Here is a 20,934-nt window from a genome sequence, read left to right on the forward strand (position 1 = left end):
ATATTTAAAACTGCAGACAGAACTTTCCAAACACAACATTAAAAAAAACTATCAGACAGGTGCTACACTGTCTATTAAGTATGCATTCAGTTCTTTGAGAATCAATTCAATATAATTCTGCTCTCCTTGCTGCTCTTTTCATTATGCAGCCATTGGGGCGGCATAGTGGCTCAGTGGTTAACACTGCTGCCTCACAACATCAGGGTCCCAGCTTTGACTCTAGCTTCAGGTGACTGTGTGGAGTCTGTATGTTCTCCCTGTGTCTGTGTAGGTTTGCTCTAGTTTCCTTCCATAACCCAACATTGTGCGGGTTAGGTGAATTGGTCATACTCAATTGCCCATTGTGATGAGCGATGTGTAGGTTAGGTGCATGAGCAGGGGTAAATGTTGGGAAATGGGTCTGGATGGAATACTCTTAGGAGGGTCAGTGTGGACTTGTTGGGTTGAAGGGCCTGTTTCCACACTGCAGAGATTCTAATTCTTGAAACACTTAACTCAAGGACTGTTGCTCATGGTATGCATTTTACAGAAGCTGGAATTTTCTCATCACGTAAAGGTAGGCAAAGCTACACCCTTAGTCTAGCTCCAGTTTAGACTTTCTAAGCAATCTGCAGCTTTCAATCCTGTTCCTGCACAATGACCCTCATCATCTTTCCACTTTCAACTGTACTTTCTCTCTGGACCCCAACAGATAACTTTGCCCAAGGGTTTTCAGGAATATCTTAAGAGAGCCTTCTCTCCCAAAGTGCATTCCCGTGGTAATGTGAATCACATGAGTCTAACATCCCAATAAACACATTGAAATCATGGAGACACTAACTCTCCTTTATCTTGTGAGATTTAGCTGTTGTTTAATGTAATCCCATTTTCTTTTGGCTCGAAGTCACTTTTGTTGAGTTTCATGGAGGATTTCTCCATGGAATTTTGTCACGTGATCATTCCCACTTGCCTCATAACTGCCTACCATCTCCCCTCCACGCTCTTCACATCCAATGGTAGCCCAATTGTACCACTCATCATAGCCAGATATACTCACCATTAGCTGGATATCCCAGGATAGACCAGTATCTCTGATGCTGCTGCTTCATTAAAATGCCATTGTATATCCAAGTTTTTACTTCCAGTGGACACTAAATGAGAGAGCAAGCAAACAACCATGTGTCATAGAGTAATGCAGCACAGAAACAGATGCTTCAGTCCAAATCGTCCATGTTGGCCAGATATCCTAAACTGATCTAGTCCTTTGGCTCTATTTGGCTTTTGGCTTATATCCCCCTAAATACTTCCTATTCTTGACCCCTCTAGATGCCTTTTAAATGTTGCAATTGTACCAGTCTCCACCACTTCCTTTGCTCCAGGGAAACCAGGCTCAGTTTCTTCAGCCTCTCTCTGTAGCTAAAAGCCTCCAGTCCTAGCAATGTCCTTGCATGGTGGCTCAGTGGTTAGCAGCTCCAGCTCCAAGGACCCGGGTTCAATTCCCACCTTGGGCAACTGTCTGTGTGGAGTATGCACATTCTCCCCGTGTCTGTGTGGGTTTCCTCCAGGTGCTCCGGTTTCCTCCCAGTCTATAGATGTGCAGGTTAGGTGAATTGGCCATGCTAAATTGTCCGTAGTGTTAGGTGGATTAGTCAGGGGAAAATATAGGGGTGGGTTTCTCTTTGGAGGGTCGGTGTGGACTTGTTGGACCGAAGGGCCTGTTTCCACACTGTAGGTATCTAATCTAATCTAATATCCTTTCTGAACCCTTTCAAGTTTAACAATATATTTCCTGTAGAAGGGAGATTAGAATTGAACATAGTATCCCAGCTTGGTCCAGTCAGTTACCTGGGTGCCTGTCTTTGTAGACAGTGTCCTTTCAGTCATTCTGCTCTGATAAGTGCCAGTGCACCTCAAAGTGCAGCATGGCAACGTAGTAGTGTACTGCAAACGGATCAAAAATGTGCGCTGGTCATGCTGAGTGGCTGGCACGTGTTGGATGCCACCATCTGTGCATCTGCCCACCGCCTAGGAGCATGCTCTGAAATGTTGGTGATTGGTATCCAAGGTGGCAGTCTGGAGAAGCAAGCAGGGAGCTGGAACTTCCAGGTGTTCATGTTAGAACTTTTCAGCATCTTGTTTTTATCTTGCCTGTATTGAAATAGAACCCTGCTTGTTAATGATTTGTGATTTCTTGTTAGTATAGTTAATAACAAGCAGTAATCCCCGTGAACAGGCATCCAGCCACTCCTTACCAAGAAGCTCACATCAATGTCTGGAACTCTTTGCATAACTGTGACTTCTTGTTCTGGACATCACTGGACTTCTCACATGATCCTGCCAAATTTCTCATCATAGCCCGTGTCAAACAGGTCCCTGTTAAGATTCTGCCCAATATTCTTCACACTTTTCTGAGACTTTGAAAGCTTGCAGTATATCCACCATTAACATACAGGCTACTGCTATTGTCTCCAAATGTAACCATCTTGCACCTTATTCAGAGTAAAACAATCTGAGCTCTTTTTAATCTGGAACAATCCAACTGCACAAAATAGCTGTTAGGCAGATCTCAGAATAACCCCGCTACTTTCCCCCACTTTATTTAACCATAATTTAAGGCACAGTGCCAAAACACAACCTTATAAACTGTATTATTACAACAATAGATAGCTATGAGTTCAACCAACAATGTTCTTTAGTATTAAGACAACTGGCTTTGGCCCCTGCCTCCAAAACATACTCTTGCAATTGATTCCATTCCCTTCCAGGCCACTTGCAATTTCAGAATCCTGTTGGATTCCAGCCCTCTGGTCACAAATACTTCCTATCGCTGAAAACACTACTTCTACAGCACCATCTGCTGAAGCCTCCATCATGTCCAACATGGAGAACGCATCTGCTGACATCTGTAATTTTCCTTCAGCAGATTTAGTCTTGTATGCAAATTCCTCTAGACAAAGATAAAATTATTGCATCCAGGAAGGCATTTTTGACAATTATTGCTCATTTACCAGTGAGACCAATGGCTTATAACTGGTTTCTCAAAAACCTATGAAATTTAATACTAAACCTGAAAACCTCTCACAGGCCTATGCCACTGATAAAGCCATCACTTATTTTTTCCTGATCTTTTCGAACAGAGGTTGTAAGGCACAGATGCCAAACTGGCTACTGAAGAGCTCTTGGGTAAACAGCTTGGGAGGCCTTGAGTTTTTTAACAAGCCTGAACGGGTTTGGCCAGCTCGTACCGATCCAGATTTCTACGTTTTGTTTTTTTTTCAGTAACATCAAAAGATATTGGGGTCTGAAAAGAGTTGGAAGCTTTAGTGATTGTCTCTTGACTTCTACTCTCTGAATCTGAATCTTAATGTTTATTCCCTCCTGAATGGGAGAACTGCATGTAAGAATCTGAGTCTGAACTTTCCTTTCTGTTAAGGGGTGTGTTGGAACAGTTAATTAGTAATAGTTACTGTACCTATTATTCTGTTAAGTTTCTAATCCGTTAAGTCATTTTAAATTTCTCTTCCTTTTGACGTATTTTAACTACAGTGCAAATAAATTGTCTTTTGGTTAACTTTGAGTAGTTTGACCAGTTGTGTTGCATTTGCGATACTTTATTTGCTTTTTAAAATAAGAAAAAGTTAGTGTCTCTTCTACCCTTGTTAAAATATTTTTGAGACGGTCTGATCCGGTTCATAACAAATTGTATATTGGATTTCCATATCAAATGATGAGCAAGATACAAAATATATTGGTTCTCTCTTTCGTTCTGGCTGTTCATGGAAAAAACATTGCTCTACAATCGGTGACTCAGACATTAATAGCCAGGAATGATAGATTTTAATGGGCCAAGATAATCAGTTTGTGTTTGATCTCCTGGAAGACCTCTTCTATACGTGTCTTCCAGCACCAGCCTGAGACTTTCTGGTGAACTGTCTCAAGGATTGGTGATGGCTGCCAAATTGGGTAAAATATTTTCTAACCTGTTTGCCATCCCCAAAAATCATTCCAAGTCCTGCGTTGAGTTTGGAGAAGGGAACTCTTCACTACTTTTTTTGCAGAGATCGAGGTTCTGTGTAGTCTTCATCAATGATATGCCCTAGAAATTGTATTGTTTTCTTGGAGAAGTAACATTTCTCATAGACAGTAAGCCCTGCTGCCTGTCGTCATTTCCAGGCTGTATGTACTCCCTGGCCCATTAATTACTGACATTTCTACTTGCACAAAAATATCAGCCCTTCATACAGAACGCCCTTGTAGAATGTTGGACACATACATTGGAAGAATGCTGGAGATGAGGTGATTCCAAAGGATGAGTTGTTAAGATGATATCATCCAAATGGAGTGATGAGAGACACCTTGATGGCTTTGTTAGCTAGACTAAGAGTCAGGAGAACCTCCTAGTGAGCACATCACTGCCATCAGTCTGCAACTTAAACAGGAAGGAAGCTGGAAGAACAGAGAAAACCAGTCAGCATCAGGAAGTAGCGAAGTCAACATTTCAGGTGTAACCCTTCTTCAGAGGAAGTGGTGGAGGCTGGTACAATTGCAACATTGAAAAGGCATTTGAAGGTATATGAATAGGAAGGGTTTGGAGGGATATGGGCCGGGTGCTGGCAGGTGGGACTAGATTGGGTTGGGGTATCTGGTCAGCATGGACGGGTTGGATGAAAGGGTCTGTTTCCATGCTGTACATCTCTATGAATCTATGAATCTAGGATTGGGGGTGGGTGGGTGGGTGCAGGGGGAGCTGCAGATAAAGGGGGCGGTGGGGGCAGGGTGTTGAAGTGGGGATAGGTGAAGACAGGTAGAGGGGATGAATCCGGTTGGTGGCAAGGAGGAGTAGAAGGGAGGGGCTGGGAAGAGAGTCGGGGGATGGGAAGGGAGGTTATTTGAAATTGGAGAACTCTGTGTTGGGTCATTCAGGCTGCAGGTTGCCCAGGCAGAAGATGTTCCTCTAGTTTGCGGTTTGATTCATTGTGGCAATGGAGGAGGCAGAGGATGGTCCTGTCAGAAAGAGAGTCAGAAGGGGAATTAAAATGGGTGTTGACTGGGAGGTCTGATCAGCCCCTGTGGGCTTGGCTGAGATGCTTGGCGAACCATTCCCTAAGTTTATGTTCAGTGTCCCTCACGTCCAGAAAAACCACATCAGGAGCACCTGATGCAGAAAAACCCAGGTTGGAGGAGAGGCAGGTGAACCTCAGTCTCACCTGGAAGGACTGTTTGGGGCCTTGGATGGAGGTGAGGGGGGGGGGAGAGTGGTGTCCGCCAGGCTTTGTATCTTTTCTGGTTGCAGTGGAAGGTACCTGGGGATCGTGGGGTGGGGTGTGGTGGTGGGGGTGGTGGGCGCTTGGTAGGGAGTGTGGTGCAAACCAAGGACTATCAAAGGGAACAGTTCCTGCGGAGGGCAGAGAGGAATGGGGAGGGGAAGATGTTCTTAATAGTGGGGTCCAGTTGGAGTTGACGGAAGTGTTTATGGATGATGCATTGGATGCGGAGTCTGATGAGACGGTAGTTGAGGTCAAGGGGGACTGTGTCTTTATTGCGTTTGCAGGGGGGGTTTCAGAGCAGGGAATGGAGGTGGTGTGGTGGAAGGCTCTCTGATAACAGAGGGAGGAAAAGCATGTTGTTTGAAATAGGTGGACATCTGGGACGCTTGGGAGTGAAATGTCTCCTTTTTCGAGCAGATGTGCAGAGGCAGAGGGATTGTGAAAATGGAATGAAATTCTTACAAGATACTGGGTGGGAGGGGCTGTAGTCCAGGTAGTTATTGGAGTCTGTGAGTTTGTAGTAAATGTCTGTATGGAGAATGTTGCTGGAGATGGAAATGGTGAGGTCAAGAAAGGGAATGGAGGTATCCGAGATGGACCAAGTGAATTTGAGAGTGGGGTGGAAGTTGTGGACAAAGTCGATGAACTGCTCCAGTTCAGCCTGGGTGCAGGATACTGCAGTGATACAGTCATCATTGCAATGGCAGAAGAGTTGGGAAACAGTGCCTATGTAGATACGGAAGAGGGACTATTCGTCATAGCTGACAAAGAGGCAGGTGTAGATGGGACCCATCCGGTACCCATGGCCACCCTCTGCATTTGGAGGAAAAGTTGTTGAGGGTGAGGACCAGTTCAGAGAGGCGGAGGAGGGTTTGGTGAAGGGGACCAGGTGAAACAGAGGTTCACCTGCCTCTCTTCCAACCTAGTTTACTATATCAGGTGCTCCCAATGTGGTCTTCTCTATATTAGGGAGACCAAATGTAAACTCAAGGAACATTTCGCTGACCATCTCAGGCAGGCCTGCAAGGGCTGACCGGACCTCCCAGTGACCGCCCATTTTAATTCCCCTTCCAGCTCCCCTTCTGACATGACCATCCTCGGCCTCCTCCATTGCTACAATGAACCAAACTGCAAATTGGAGGAACAACATCTCATCTTCTGTAGAGGCAGCCTATAGCCCTGATTCTGGAGAGGCTGCCTACAACCGGGTCGACTCAATATTGAGTTCTCCAATTTCAAATAACCTCCCTTCCCAGCTCCTCCCCCTCCCTTTCACTCCTCCCTGCCACCAACCAGATTCATTCCTCCCATTGACTAACCAGGTTGTACCCTTTACCTGTCTTCACCTATCCCCACTTCACCACCCTGCCCCCACCACCCCCTTTATCTGCAGCTCCCCTTACACCCATCCACAGTCCTGAAGAAGGGTTACACCTGAAACGTCAACTTCTCCATTTCCTGATGCTGCCTGGCTTGCTGTGTTCTTCCAGTCTCTGGCCTGTCTACTTTACTTTTTTCAATGAAGCATGGGAGGTTGAGAGGTGACCTTATAGCGGTTAACAAAATAATGAGGAGTATAGATAAAGTGAATGGCAGGTATCTTTTTCTTAGGGTGGGGGATTTCAAGACTAAGGGGCATATTTTTAAGGTGAGGGGAAAAAGATTTTAAAATGACAGAAGGGCAATTTGGTAATACAGTGAATGATTCGCGTGTAGAATGAACTTCAAGAGGAAGTGATGTGGATGTGGGTCCAGTTACCTCGTACATTTAGATAAATTTAAGAATAAGGAATGTTTAGCAGGTTATGGGCAAAGCACAGACAGGTGGGACTAATTTAGTTTGGGATTATGGTTGGAAGGGACTGATTGGACCTAAAGGTCTGTTTCTGTGCTGAATGATTCGATGGCTGTGCTTTCTGTAGAAATGAAAATGTCTTCAGATTAGCATTATCTGGTTGAAAACCACATCACTGTTCACCATCTTTTGTATGAAAGTGGTGCTATCACCTTATACTGTCATGGCTGTCCACTTGAATCTAGGATGGGAAGGTTCACTGTTGAAAAATGTGGTGCTGAATAAACACAGCAGGCGAAGCAGCATCCGAGGAGCAGGAGAATCAACGTTTTGGGCATAAGCCCTTTTCAGGAAAGCCTATGCCCGAAACGTCGATTCTCCCGCTCCTCAGATGCTGCCTGGCCTGCTGTGTTTATCCAGCACCACATTTTTCAAATCTGGTCTCCAGCATCTGCAGTCTTCACTTTCTCCTGGGAAGGTTCACTACTCTCAATCTTTCTTCCTGTATTAGCCTTGGCTAATGATACCATGTGAGTGTGAAAGGATGCCCACATAATGTCTCAAGCTGAAGTAGAATCGGTCTTGATTCAACAAAATGTGTTCACTACATATAATTTAGTAGCTACTTACACTAGATCTCAGGTATGTGAGAGTCTCATGTGAGATATCTGGCTCTACATAAGAGCAAATTCACATTATTACAACTGAAATGTTCCCTCTCGACATTCATAACAAACATTTGCACAACCAAAATTGAAGATGGGCTAGCTTCCCTCAGGAACAGTCCTTTATATTTTGACAGGCCCAGATTACTCATGATTTCAGTTAACTTTCTGGTCTAATACAACAGCTCTGAGGCACAACACCAGTGTAAGTAAACCAAAAGCAGTTAGATTCCTCTCATAAAGTTGCATACCTACTGAATTATTTCAGTCTTTAATGCTTTTCAATTTGTATTTCAATTGTTGGTCTGTCAGTTATTACAATCCCATATTATGCAATATGTTTGAATATTGTACTCAGTTAACCTATGCAAAGATCCTAAATGGAACATTACCTTCAGCCTATGTGAATTACCATTCTGACTTTTTTAGCCTTTTTGGATGTAGGAGTCTCTTACATAGAAAACTGAATTGTTGTTTGTGTATGTGACAGCTCCCAGAGTCATTAAATTCTAACCTTGCGTAAACTTCTGAATATTTGAGTCTCAGGGCTCGCCTAGAGTTTTTAACCTAAGATCACTTCCCAGGTTTAATTGACCCAAGAAACAAATTGTTTTTTGACTCTCATGTTAAAATTTGAGTACTGCTTACACTATGATATGGTTAAAGGCCCTTTAGTTATTTTGAACTCAAATTTGATGGTTTCCTATTCCAACATTGATAAGCAAGGTGAGGGCCCATGGTGTTCGAGGTGAGCTGCTGGGATGGATTGAGGATTGGCTGTTTAACAGAAGGCAGAGAGTTGGGATAAAAGGTTCTTTTTCAGAATGGCAGCCGGTGACGAGCGGTGTCCCGCAGGGTTCAGTGTTGGGGCCACAGCTATTCGCATTATATATTAATGATTTGGATGAGGGGACTGGGGGCATTCTAGCGAAGTTTGCCAATGATACGAAGTTAGGTGGACAGGCAGGTAGCACTGAGGAAGTGGGGAGGCTACAGAAGGATCTAGACAGGTTGGGAGAGTGGTCCAGGAAATGGCTGATGGAATTTAACGTGAGCAAGTGCGAGGTCTTGCACTTTGGCAAAAAGAATTAAAGCATAGACTACTTTCTAAATGGTGAGAAAATTAGTAAAGCCAAAGTACAAAGGGATCTGGGAGTGCTAGTTGAGGATTCTCTAAAGGTAAACATGCAGGTTGAGTCCATGATTAAGAAAGCGAATGCAATGTTGTCTCTTATCTCAAGAGGGTTGGAATATAAAAGCAGAGATATGCTACTGAGATTTTATAAAGCTCTGGTTAGGCCCCATTTGGAGTACTGTGTCCAGTTTTGGTCCCCACACCTCAGGAAGGACATACTGGCACTGGAATGTGTCCAGCGGAGATTCACACGGATGATCCCTGGAATGGCAGGTCTAACATATGAGGAACGGCTGAGGATCCTGGGATTGTATTCATTGGAGTTTAGAAGATTGAGGGGAGACTTAATAGAGACGTACAAGATAATACATGGCTTGGAAAGGGTGGACGCTAGGAAATTGTTTCCGTTAGGCGAGGAGACTAGGACCCATGGACACAGCCTTAGAATTAGAGGGGGTCAATTCAGAACAGAAATGCTGAGACATTTCTTCAGCCAGAGAGTGGTGGGCCTGTGGAATTCATTGCCATAGAGTGCAGTGGAGGCCGGGACACTAAATGTCTTCAAGGCCGAGATTGATAGAATCTTGTTGTCTCGAGGAATTAAGGGCTACGGGGAGAACGCTGGTAAGTGGAGTTGAAATGCCCATCAGCCATGATTGAATGGCGGAGTGGACTCAATGGGCCGAATGGCCTTACTTCCATTCCTATGTCTTATGGTCTTTTGCAGTGGGCTATGACATGGTGAACAGCATACTCAATAAATAGACAATGTTCTGGATCCCTGGGTTAGCAACAGGATGTCATTGTGAGAAGTTGCCCCTATCTGTGGAAGAGAACAGGGTGCCTGCTGATTACTGGTTAAAAATTACATCAGCATCTTGTTCCTCTAATAGGGCCACTTGAAACTGCTGAAGGGGTAAAGACAGAAGAGAAAAATTAGTTCACATCAGGGAACCAGAGAGGAGCTAGTATGTGCCTTATCCTTGGGGTCTTTCAGAAACTTTATTGGGCACGAGCAACAAATGTTGATGAAGCCCAAAGGCCAACTTTGCCAGGATCTTCCCAGGGTCCAACTTTGCCAATCTTTAACCTCTTTGTGGTGTGTACTGTATTAGTGTTCTTTAGTTATTAACTCACAGATGGATATTATCAAATTTCCAGACTGTTAGTCATAGGCTGAGAAAATAATAGACCTTTATAGCACTGGAGGAGGCCATTCAGCCCATCATGTCCATACCAGTCGCAAAGATCTAACTACAGTAATCCCACTCTCCAGCTTTTGGTCCAGAGCCCTGCACACCACAGCAACACAAGTGAAGATGCTGCTTCAATGTTCAGCAAGTTTCTGACTCAGCCAACATTTCAGGCAGACAGTTCCAGGCTCTCATCATCCTTTGAGTATGAACACTTCTCTCAATTATTTCTTATCGTTCTATCTCTTACTTAAAATCTTTGCCCCTTGATTATTGTCATTTTCCTAATGGAAAAAAATTGCCTTCCTGTCAGCCCTCTCCATATCCCTCAAAATCTTATTCAACGCTATCAGGTCCCCTCTCAATCTTCACTGCTCCAAGCAAGCCAACTTCAGCCTATTTAATCTTCCCGTGTAGCTCAGATCCTCCAGACCTTGGAACATTCTTTTAAATTTCCTCTGCATTGTCTCAAGAACAATCACATTCTTCCCATAATGTGGTTATCAGAAGTGGTCTAATCAGCATTTTCCACAGGATCAGTGTAGCTTCTTTCCATGGTTAATTAAGGCAAGTATCACACGTGTCTTCTTAACCACCTTATCCAGTTGCCCTGCAGCTTTTAAGCATCGGTGGATATGCACTTCAAGGTTCCTCTGATCAACAGCACTTCCCAGGGTCCTGTCATTCATTGCGTAATCCTTGTCTTGCTGGCCCTCCCCAATTTACCTCACTCTTTCTGGTTTGAATATCAGTGTCACTGCTCTGCCCACCTGACTTGTCTGTTGATATCCAATGAAGAGGCATAGCCTTCAAGTAAAGGGGAGCAGATTTAGGACTGAATTGAGAAGGAACTTCTTCACCCAAAGATTTGTGAATCTTTGGAATTCCCTGTCCAGTGAAGCAGTTGAGGTTACTCATTGAATGTTTTTAAGACAAAGATAGATTCTTGAACTGTAAAGGAATTAAGGGTTACAGTGAGAGGGCGGCAAGTGGAGCTGATTCCATAAAAAGATCAGCCATGATCTTATTGAATGGCGGACCAGGCTCAATGGGCCAGATGGCCTACTCCTGCTCCTATTTCTCATGTTTTTATGTTCTCCGGCAGTTTATGACTATCATCCTTGGTATTTATCACTTTACCAGTTTTTGTGTCAGCTACAAACCACTTTACATACCCAACTCATTAATGTATATACCAAAAGCAGCAAGGACTCCAGCACCAGCTCTACAAAACCCCACTGGAACCAAGTCATTGGTCACCGAAACATTGCCTTATCATCACACTCTGCTTCCTTTCTCTCAGCCAATTCTGAATCCACTTTACCTTGACTCCTATGGGCTCCTACCTTCTTGGACCAGTCTGACATGAGGAACCCTATTGAAAGCCTTACTAAAGTCCATGTATTCACATCAAGTGCATTAGCTTCATCAACATTACTGGTTATCTCCAAAAGTCAAATTTTTCAAACATAAAATTCCCTTGACAAATATGTTGACTGTCCCTGATTATTCCATGTCTCTCCAGTTGCAGATATATGATATTCCCTGATAACTCCTCTCATGCCTCCTTCAATTTCCTGAGTTACATATATATCACCTGAGCCTATGGATATATCTCCTTTTAAGGTGGATAAACCTGCTAGTACCACCTGTCTATCCATATTCATTTCTTCTGATATTTCACAGCCCATCCTGATGTTGTTATGACATGAGATAGACAACCTAACCAAATTAGCGTCTCTACCTCTGTATTCACAACTCAATAAAATGGAAACCTTTGAAAACCCTCAAATTTGACCTCAGTGTTTTCTAACCAGATTTAATTTGAATAATCAATCCCAGTCTCTGCAAATAATAAATTCTAGATGCCAATTTGAATCTTAAAAGACTTGGCAATTTATTAGCAATATAGTAACTTTAGCAGAGTAAAATTAAACAACAAAGCAATTTAATTGGACTATGCTAAGATCCCAGCTCATTTACACAAAAGACAAATAGATAAACACAGTTAAGGGATAAATAAGAGAAAGTAACAAACTGGTCGGATTACTTAAGTGTTTTATGATGCAATGCTCCACAGGCATAAATGAAGTTTGCTTGGTTGATTACATCAAGTTGTTGATCAGGATCACCATTTCAATTTATTCACTTAAAAGCAGTGATAACTTAGTTTTCAAAGAGCTGTTCATGGGAGGTTAGGCAGGGAGCTTTCAGATCTTCAAGCTGGAGCATCAGCACCTATATGTTTCTACTCAGAAAACACAATCCAAAACCCAATCCTCTGACCACTCCCTGATAGACTGACCATCTCTCACACAAGGTCCCAATTACTATTTAACATCTGCCATCTGCTAGTGCATAAGGTCTAGTCCTAGATGCTGATTTCGTTCATAGCCAAATTCTGCTTTTTATTTCAGCATGGTGCTCTTCCACAGTGATGAAGCATCTGCAGAACCTTTTGACCAGGAACCAACCCGCAACCTTCAAGGCCTGACCTCACAAATGAACTGTTTTCCTTTTAAGGCAATCAGAACAGGATCTGGACCAGATGGGCCAATGGGCTGAGAAGTGGCAGATGGAGTTTAATTCAGATAAATACGAGGTGCTGCATTTTGGGAAAGCAAATCTTTGCAGGACTTATACACTTAATGGTAAGGTCCGAGGAAGTGTTGCTGAACAAAGAGACCTTGGAGTGCAGGTTCATAGCTCCTTAAAATGGAGTCGCAGGTAGATAGGATAGTGAAGAAGGCGTTTGGTATGCTTTCCTTTATTGGTTAGAGTTGAAAATATGTTGCTGGAAAAGCGCAGCAGGTCAGGCAGCATCCAAGGAATAGGAAATTCGACGTTTCGTGCATAAGCCCTATTGAGTACAGGAGTTGGGAGGTCATGTTGCGGCTGTACAGGACATTGGTTAGGCCACTGTTGGAATATTGCATGCAATTCTGGTCTCCTTTCTATCGGAAAGATGTTGTGAAACTTGAAAGAGTTCAGAAAAGATTTACAAGGATGTTGCCAGGGTTGGAGGATCTGAGTACAGGGAGAGGCTGAAGAGGCTGGGGCTGTTTTCCTTGGAGCGTTGGAGGCTTTAAACCTTATAGAGGTTTAAAAAATTATGAGGGGCATGGATAGGATAAATAGGCAAAGTATTTTCCTTTGGGTTGGGGAGTCCAGAACTAGAGGGCATAGGTTTAGGGTGAGAGGGGAAAGATATAAAAGAGACATAAGGAGCAACTTTTTCACGCAGAGGGTGGAACAGGTATGGAATGACCTGCCAGAAGATATGGTGGAGGATGGTACAATTGCAACATTTAAGAGGCATTTGGATGGGTATATGAATAGGAAGGGTTTGGAGGGATATGGGCCGGGTGCTGGCAGGTGGGACTAAATTGGGTTGGGATATCTGGTCGGCATGGATGGCATGTTTCCATGCTGTACATCTCTATGACTCTATGACTCTATGCAAAGTATTCTTTAGTTCGAGACTCCAAACCAAACTGATAACGTAAAATAAAAATAATGAAAAATCATCATGGGACCTAAGAATGTCTATACCTGTGTCATCCCTTTCTGTTATGAAGACTGATGCAAAGTATTCATTGAGGTCAGTGCTTCCAGGTTGACACGCACACTACCCCATGGTCCATTATGGGCCCTACCTTTTCCTCAGGCAATCTCTTCCTCTATACATCTTGTTTAAAAGGCCCTTATTGTTTTCATTTACTGACCAATACTTTCTTGTGTACTTCCTTAGTTTTCCAAATTTCATTTTTATTTTCCCCCTGCAACTTTTATACTCCTCTGAGGACTCTACCATATTGAGCCCTCAGTGTCTGCTGGAAACTCCTTTTTTCTTTCTTCATCCTAGCCTTCATGCCCCTTGACAACTAGAGTTCTCTGCTTTCAGTCATACCCTCTCTCTTTATTTTTGTTGTATACTCTCAATGTTTCCTTCTGGAATTGCTTCCACTGCTTTGACACAGTTATATCTGTAAGTAACTGCTCCCAATAGACTTGCATCTAATATCATCTTATCTTAGTAAAATGAGCCTTTCTTCAGTTTAAAACTTTTATTCCTGGCCCATCTTTATCCTTTTTCCATACCTATCCTAAATTAGATTGATTTATGGTCACTATCGCCAAAATGCTCCCCTACTCATATTCCTTCTACATGTCTTGGTCATTACTGTGGCATCATGCTCTCAACCTGTGACCTAAACTTGTCTATTTTATTCCTCCGGCTTCTGGTATTAAAATATATTCAATTTGTCTTTGTTAAAGACAGGTATGCCTGTCTTACCTAGCTTATGCCCCCAGTTGCTGCCTAAGATGCCAAGTCTGGAGCATAGAGTTGCTCCAATCAGAGACCTCTCTCGCACACATAGTCACCCATTATAGTTTTCAATATTGCAACAGTATCTGCACCCTTGGGTTTTGACTTAAACCTACACTGTCATAGTTTTCATATTTGAAACATTGATTTTCAAGAACAAATTGGTGGCTTGATATGACAAGCTGTCATGTATTCTGATACCCTACTGATTCAGTCTTGGGGCGTGATGATACTCCTTTTCATTTTCCTTGATGTCTCTGATGTTTTTGCTCATGTTCTAATTGTTGTTTGTCTTTCCTTTCAAACTTGTAAGTATTGCTTTGCATCTTAGGCATACAATGTTTCTCCTGTTTTAAAATTGCTGTTCTTGCTGGAATCACATCCACAAAAATGCAACATTTATTTTTCACAGAGTTGATTATTGAAGAGGATCTATAGCTGGTTCACTGTGTTTTGTTACATTCTTTTGTCCATAATCACAATCATTATTTCTTCCACCTTTCGCTCATCTAAACAACTCTTGTATAATTTTGAAGGTGTAATTATTTACACAAAAATAAATTAACAGACGTGAGAAGGCGACTTGTTGTTTCAAAGGTATTGCTATTGATTGCAATATTTGGAAATCTATTTGGACAAGAGAATCCCTATTTTAATTAGATAAACAATAAGATAATTTGCTCATCACAACTGTCGATTTTTTTCCTCTTCTATCTCTGTTGCTGTTCAATAGTTTTGGCCTAATGGTTCATACTAATGATTTATCAATTCTGTGTGTGTGTGCTTTCTTGTTTTGATTATCAACAAGAAAGCTATTGATTTCCTGTTCACTCAGTACACAGACCATTTCTTCTTTAGATTGTACCTCGATCATTTGTAGATGATTATGTCTGAAGATATCACATTTGGAACCAGTTGGTAATTTTTGGGATACAAGAAAAGTTCAACAGTTTAAGGGAACCATTTCACATTGTTGTAATGCAATGGATGCTGCAAAAAGACATTCTGCCTGCCTTACAATTGAGTAACATCGTATATGAATTGCAGTGCCATTGTGATGTCGTCCCAGAACCTGATTGATTGAATAGTGATATGTAACAGGCAGAATGCAGAGGAGAGCATAATCAGCTCTCAACTAACATTCACTTGCAAAATCAGAATGTCTCCAGTTAAGTGTAATTGGACAGCAGCTGCTGAGCAATCTTGAGTGCACAAAAGGCTATACTAGCAAGCAATTTAAGATAGTCAACATTTCAGGCATCAGCCCTTCTTCAGGAATGAATTGAAGCCATTCCTGAAGAAGGGCTCATGCCTGAAACATCGACTCTCCTGCTCCTTGGATGCTGCCTGACCTGCTGCACTTTTCCAGCAACACTTTTTCAGCTCTGATCTCCAGCATCTGCAGTCCTCACTTTCTCCTAGCAATTTAAGATAGCCAGACAAGATGGCACATGCCTTATTTACACTTACTAGAAGTATTTTACACTCATGCACAGAAATGAGTTCTGCTCAAGGATGAAAAAGGAATAGGCTCAAGCTTTAGCCATTTGTTTTGAATTACTTGGGAGCTTGAGAGAGAGGGCCATAGTTTCTGTGGCTTTCTCCATAGCAATGCTGTCTCTAGCTAAAATTAAATTGCCCATCAATCAGCATCATTTTCTCTTAGAGTGTATGTTGCTGTGATTGTTTGAAATTTATCATTCTTGTGTTTGCTTTGATGATAGATAGATAGGGAGTTTGGCATCTTTTCAGCAAAATGAAAGCAAGGAATGTACGTGAAACTTTTACCGAACATTGCTTTGGACTCAACTGTTTTGGAAGGCGCACTTTGCGAAGGGTACAAATGCATCGTAGAAAGGATAGGGAAGTTGAGAGTGGATGGATCGCACAGTGGTCAGCACTGCTGCCTCATAGCACCAGGGCCCCGGGTACGATTCCACTCTTGGACAATTGTCTGTGTGGAGTTTGCACATTCTCCCCATGTCTGCATGGGTTTGCTCTGAGTTCTCTGATTTCCTCCTACAGTCCAAAGATTTAAGATGGATTGGCCATGGTCAATCACCCATTGTGTCCAATGATGTGCAGAAAAGATAGATTAGCCATGGATAATGCAAGGTTAACAGCATAGAATAGGAGGGTGGGTTTGGGTGGGATTCCCTTCAGAGGATTGGTGTGGGCTCGATGGCCAGAATGGCCTGCTTCTACACTGTAGGGATTCTCTGAGAAGAATCAGAAGAATTATTTCAGGGATGAGAAAATTTTGTTAATAGATAGGTTAGAGAATTCAGAATTGTATCCCTTGGAAAAGAATAGTTTGAGATGAGATTTGATAGAGGGGAATCCAAATTAAGACAGGTTCATACAGATAGTGAAAAGCTGTTCATATAGGTGGCAGAAACAGGACACAGATTTTAAGGTAAATGGCAAAGGAATCAATAGCAGTGTGAGGATAAAATTCTTCATGCAGCAAGTGATTAGGATCTAGAATGCATTGCCTGAGAATGTAGTGGATGGTGATTCAATTGAGGTTTCAGGAGGAAATGGATTGTTATCTGAACAGGAGGGATGTGCACAATGTTGAGATAGGTGGGAGAAACCTACCCGGTAGATTTCTCATTCAGAGGGTGGCACAAATATAATGGTCTAAATGAAAACATTGTGTGCTGTTACAGTTTTGTACTAATTATTGGTCTCTTCTTTGGATGTAATCTAGTTCTTTTCTGTTATGCACCATTAGAATTATCTGGGTTGAGAGTTAGACTTTGTAAATATGATTGTTAACTCACAATTATGTTTAAAAATTCACAAGCATGGCTCCCAATTTAAAACTACTTCATGAATTTATGTGGTTCCTCTTTAGACTTTCCACATGGGGTTGGATCAGCCTCATACTTACTATCCTTATGTTTGAGTTGGTGGGTGTATTTTACATCCTTTCATGCCACAAACCACTTTCAATAACATAGGCTGGGGACTGACACTGAAGCAGTATGGCTTGTTTGGTTCACTGGCTGGGTTCCTGAAGAAGGGCTCATGCCCGAAATGTCGACTCTCCTGCTCCTTGGATGCTGCCTGACCTGCTGCACTTTTCCAGCAATACATTTTCAGCTCTGATCTCCAGCATCTGCAGTCCTCACTTTCTCCCAGTGGCTGGGTTATTTTTTAACCAACAAGTCCTGAACTCTATCGCTCAGTCTTGTCTCCATTGGCTTGGCCACTCACAACTCAGCAAATCGATAGCCGCTCTGTCCATAAGAATGATCCCAACCTTCAAGCTGCTTACAATTTCAATGTACCCCATCTTGCTTCATGCTAACATTTCCTCCTGTATCCTGCTATAGTGTTCCAATAAAAATAGTGCAAGCTGAGGGAATTGCACATCATTTTTCACTTAGGCATGTTGCAACTTTCAGGATGCAATGTTGAGTTTAACAACTTGAGAGCTCGAACCCTGTCTTCCTTTTCAATTGCACCCATTGCCCTCCAATGTCTTGATGGTATGGATTTGACCTATTTCCTACTATTCATCCCTATCATTAACACCTACTTTGCATCTACCTCTAACCTTTACTATTGTCAGTGCTCATTTTGGCTTTTACCCCTCTTTGCCAACAGTGTAGAAACTATCATTACCCAGACCCCTTTAGATCTGCAGAAGGATTGTTAAACTTTGAAACGTTAATTTAGTTTCTCTGAACACAGATGTTGCTACAAATTTTGAGTTTCTTCAGTGCTTTCTGCTTTATTTAAGATAGAAGGTGGCTCATTTACTTCCATCAGCTGCTCGAGGCCAGAAATTTTGTAATAAATTAATCTTGACCAAAAAATTACAGATATAATTGCCACATTACACGGGTACTAACTGTATTACTGGGGCATTCCCATTCCCTATGACCCTGTTATTTATAACACACCAAATCTCCCAAATTAAATTCTGCCTCTGATGTTCTTGTCTGAAGCATCACTGCTCTCTGAATTTTATCCAAAACTTCAGCCATGATGAAAGCCCGTCTCACTGCATATCAAGAATTCAAATGTGCAGAAACATGGAACTAATTGATTTAGGCACTTAACAAATAATCATTCTTGTCGATTTTATCTCAGAACTCTTAATAGAATACCCAAACCTTCATCACTATTGAGCTGACAGGTGTACAGCTCACAAATTATTTCTCATTTTACTTGTTGAAGAAAGCAACAATATTTCTTCAGTTGCACTTTGGGAGGGCTTGTTCCAAAATCCATTTCATTTTTTCCACTGTCAATTCATATTCCAACTTGCTTTCTCCCGTCTTCCATATTAGTTTTCTCCTGTTTATTTTCTTGATTTCCAACTGTCACCTCTCGGCAATCATCCTTGGTGATACATCAGAAAGGCAGGTTGTGAAACATAGAACTATAACCAATCTTCTCACTTATTTTATATGTAATTGTTAATAAAGGTAGATTGTACAAAGATGCATTTCTTAAATGAATCACAACAATTTCAGCCTATCAAGAGCATGAGTGAAACAGAAGTTAATGTCTACCAGCTCCATACAATTAAATGCAATTGAAATCGAATGCCCTAAGTGTAAGCTCTTGCATATTTATGAACATCAACCACTTCCATTCTGTAAACCTAATTCATTTGCAAAATATACACAGCTTCTTCGACATTAAATCACAAGGTACTGAAAACTGCCCAATGACACATGTATACTTGTCAGTCTAATGTCTTAGCACTCCAGCAGGGACGAAATGTAACTGCTGAATAACAAAAAAAACTTGTAACTCCCTTGGTTTATAATGGTTCTTTGTGGGGCAAGAGATTAAACATAGGATGAAGAACAGGAGAATGCTGTTCTCGTACTGAATACTGCAGCCCATAACAAGTTGCTCAAGTCATGAGTTACCAGTTAAACATACTCCTAGAACAAAGTTTAGTTTGCTTCATCCTAGAATCAACAGCAAGTTAAGAGAAAAGAAGACAAAGTGAAGATGATTCATGATGCAGCAGGCATCAAACTTTGAGTTCAGTGCTGGTCAGAAGGTCATGGTGCAAAGTCACCAAGGTAATATGAAGAAGTATGAGATTAAAGGTGCATTCACATACAGAGTAAAGCTTGGAGAGAATGTCAGTGTTGTATAGATCATTTGCCTGAAAGAGGAAACCTGACAAAGGGAAGAGCATGAGAATCCAGCTGAAGTGAGTCCAGGTCTTTGATTAAGAAAAATCAATTAATGTCATAGCCACACACATTAAGTGGATTTGGTAATCAAAGTCAAAGTTTGGATTTGACACATGTAGAAATGTCAAGAGAGCAGACACAAGTTAATGGAAATAGAGATACTGCACAGGAAGAGAAAGAAACCAGATAGACTAATTTAAGGTATGTGAGGAGGAAGAAGAAATTGTTCTTTATATTACCATTGCAAATGATAATGTTTTTGTTAAACACTTACTGCTGTGAAAGTAAAACATTCTTTTGAAATGTAAATTACTCAATACCAGTCATATATGTTTTGTTGGTGATTATAGTAAAACCAAGTATGTGATACAACCTGATAAATTTTCAGGTATTATTGAAATAAAAACAAGGTGCTGCAGGAAATCAGCTGGTCTAGAAGCAACTGTGGAGAGAAAACAAGTTAAATGTTCAGGTCCAAATTGATTCCAAAATGATTCTTCTTCAAAATTTTAACTCTGGTTCACTCTTCATAGACGCTCACCAACCTGCTAGGTTTCTGGAGAACATTTTTTTTACTGATGTCTCCTGAATCTGCACCATTTAGCTTTAATTTTAGATATGGTTGGCTTTGGTTTAGTCATATTGTACTCTAGATTCTATGCACATACACATTTTAAAATGCATTATATTTTAAAGTGAAGTATTGCAAGCTCTGAGCATTTTTATTATTTACTATCTCTGTAGCCCACTCTATTGGAGAGCTGTAAGTAAAATTCAACTTGTCGTTGCCTGTGCTTGAGCATGTCATAGAGTCATAGAGATGTACAGCACGGAAACAGGCCCTTCGGTCCAACTTGTCCATGCCGACCAGATATCCCAACCCAATCTAGTCCCACCTGTCAGCACCTGGCCCATATGCCTCCAAACCCTTCCTATTCATATACCCATCCAAATGCCTCGTAAATGTTGCAATTGTACCAGCCTCCACCACTTCCTCTGGCAGCCCATTCCACACATGCACCACCTTCTGTGTGAAAAAGTTGCCCCTTGGGTCCCTTTTATATCTTTCCCCTTTCACCTTAAATCTATGCTCTCACCCCAGGGAAAAGACCTTGTCTATTTACCCTATCCATGCCCCTCATGATTTTATAAACCTCTATGAGGTCACCCCTTAGCCTCCACACTCCAAGGAAAACAGTCCTAGCCTATTCAATCTCTCCTTATAGATCAAATCCTCAACCCTAGCAACATCCTTGCAAATCTTTTCTGAACTCTTTCAAGTTTCAAAGCATCCCTCTGAATAGGAAGGAGACCAGGATTGCACACAATATTCCAACAGTGGCCTAACCAATGCCCTGTACTGCCGCAACATAACCTCCCAACTCCTGTACTCAATACT

This window comes from Hemiscyllium ocellatum, chromosome 8 (assembly GCF_020745735.1).
Source record: "Hemiscyllium ocellatum isolate sHemOce1 chromosome 8, sHemOce1.pat.X.cur, whole genome shotgun sequence".
Lineage (NCBI taxonomy): Eukaryota > Metazoa > Chordata > Chondrichthyes > Orectolobiformes > Hemiscylliidae > Hemiscyllium > Hemiscyllium ocellatum.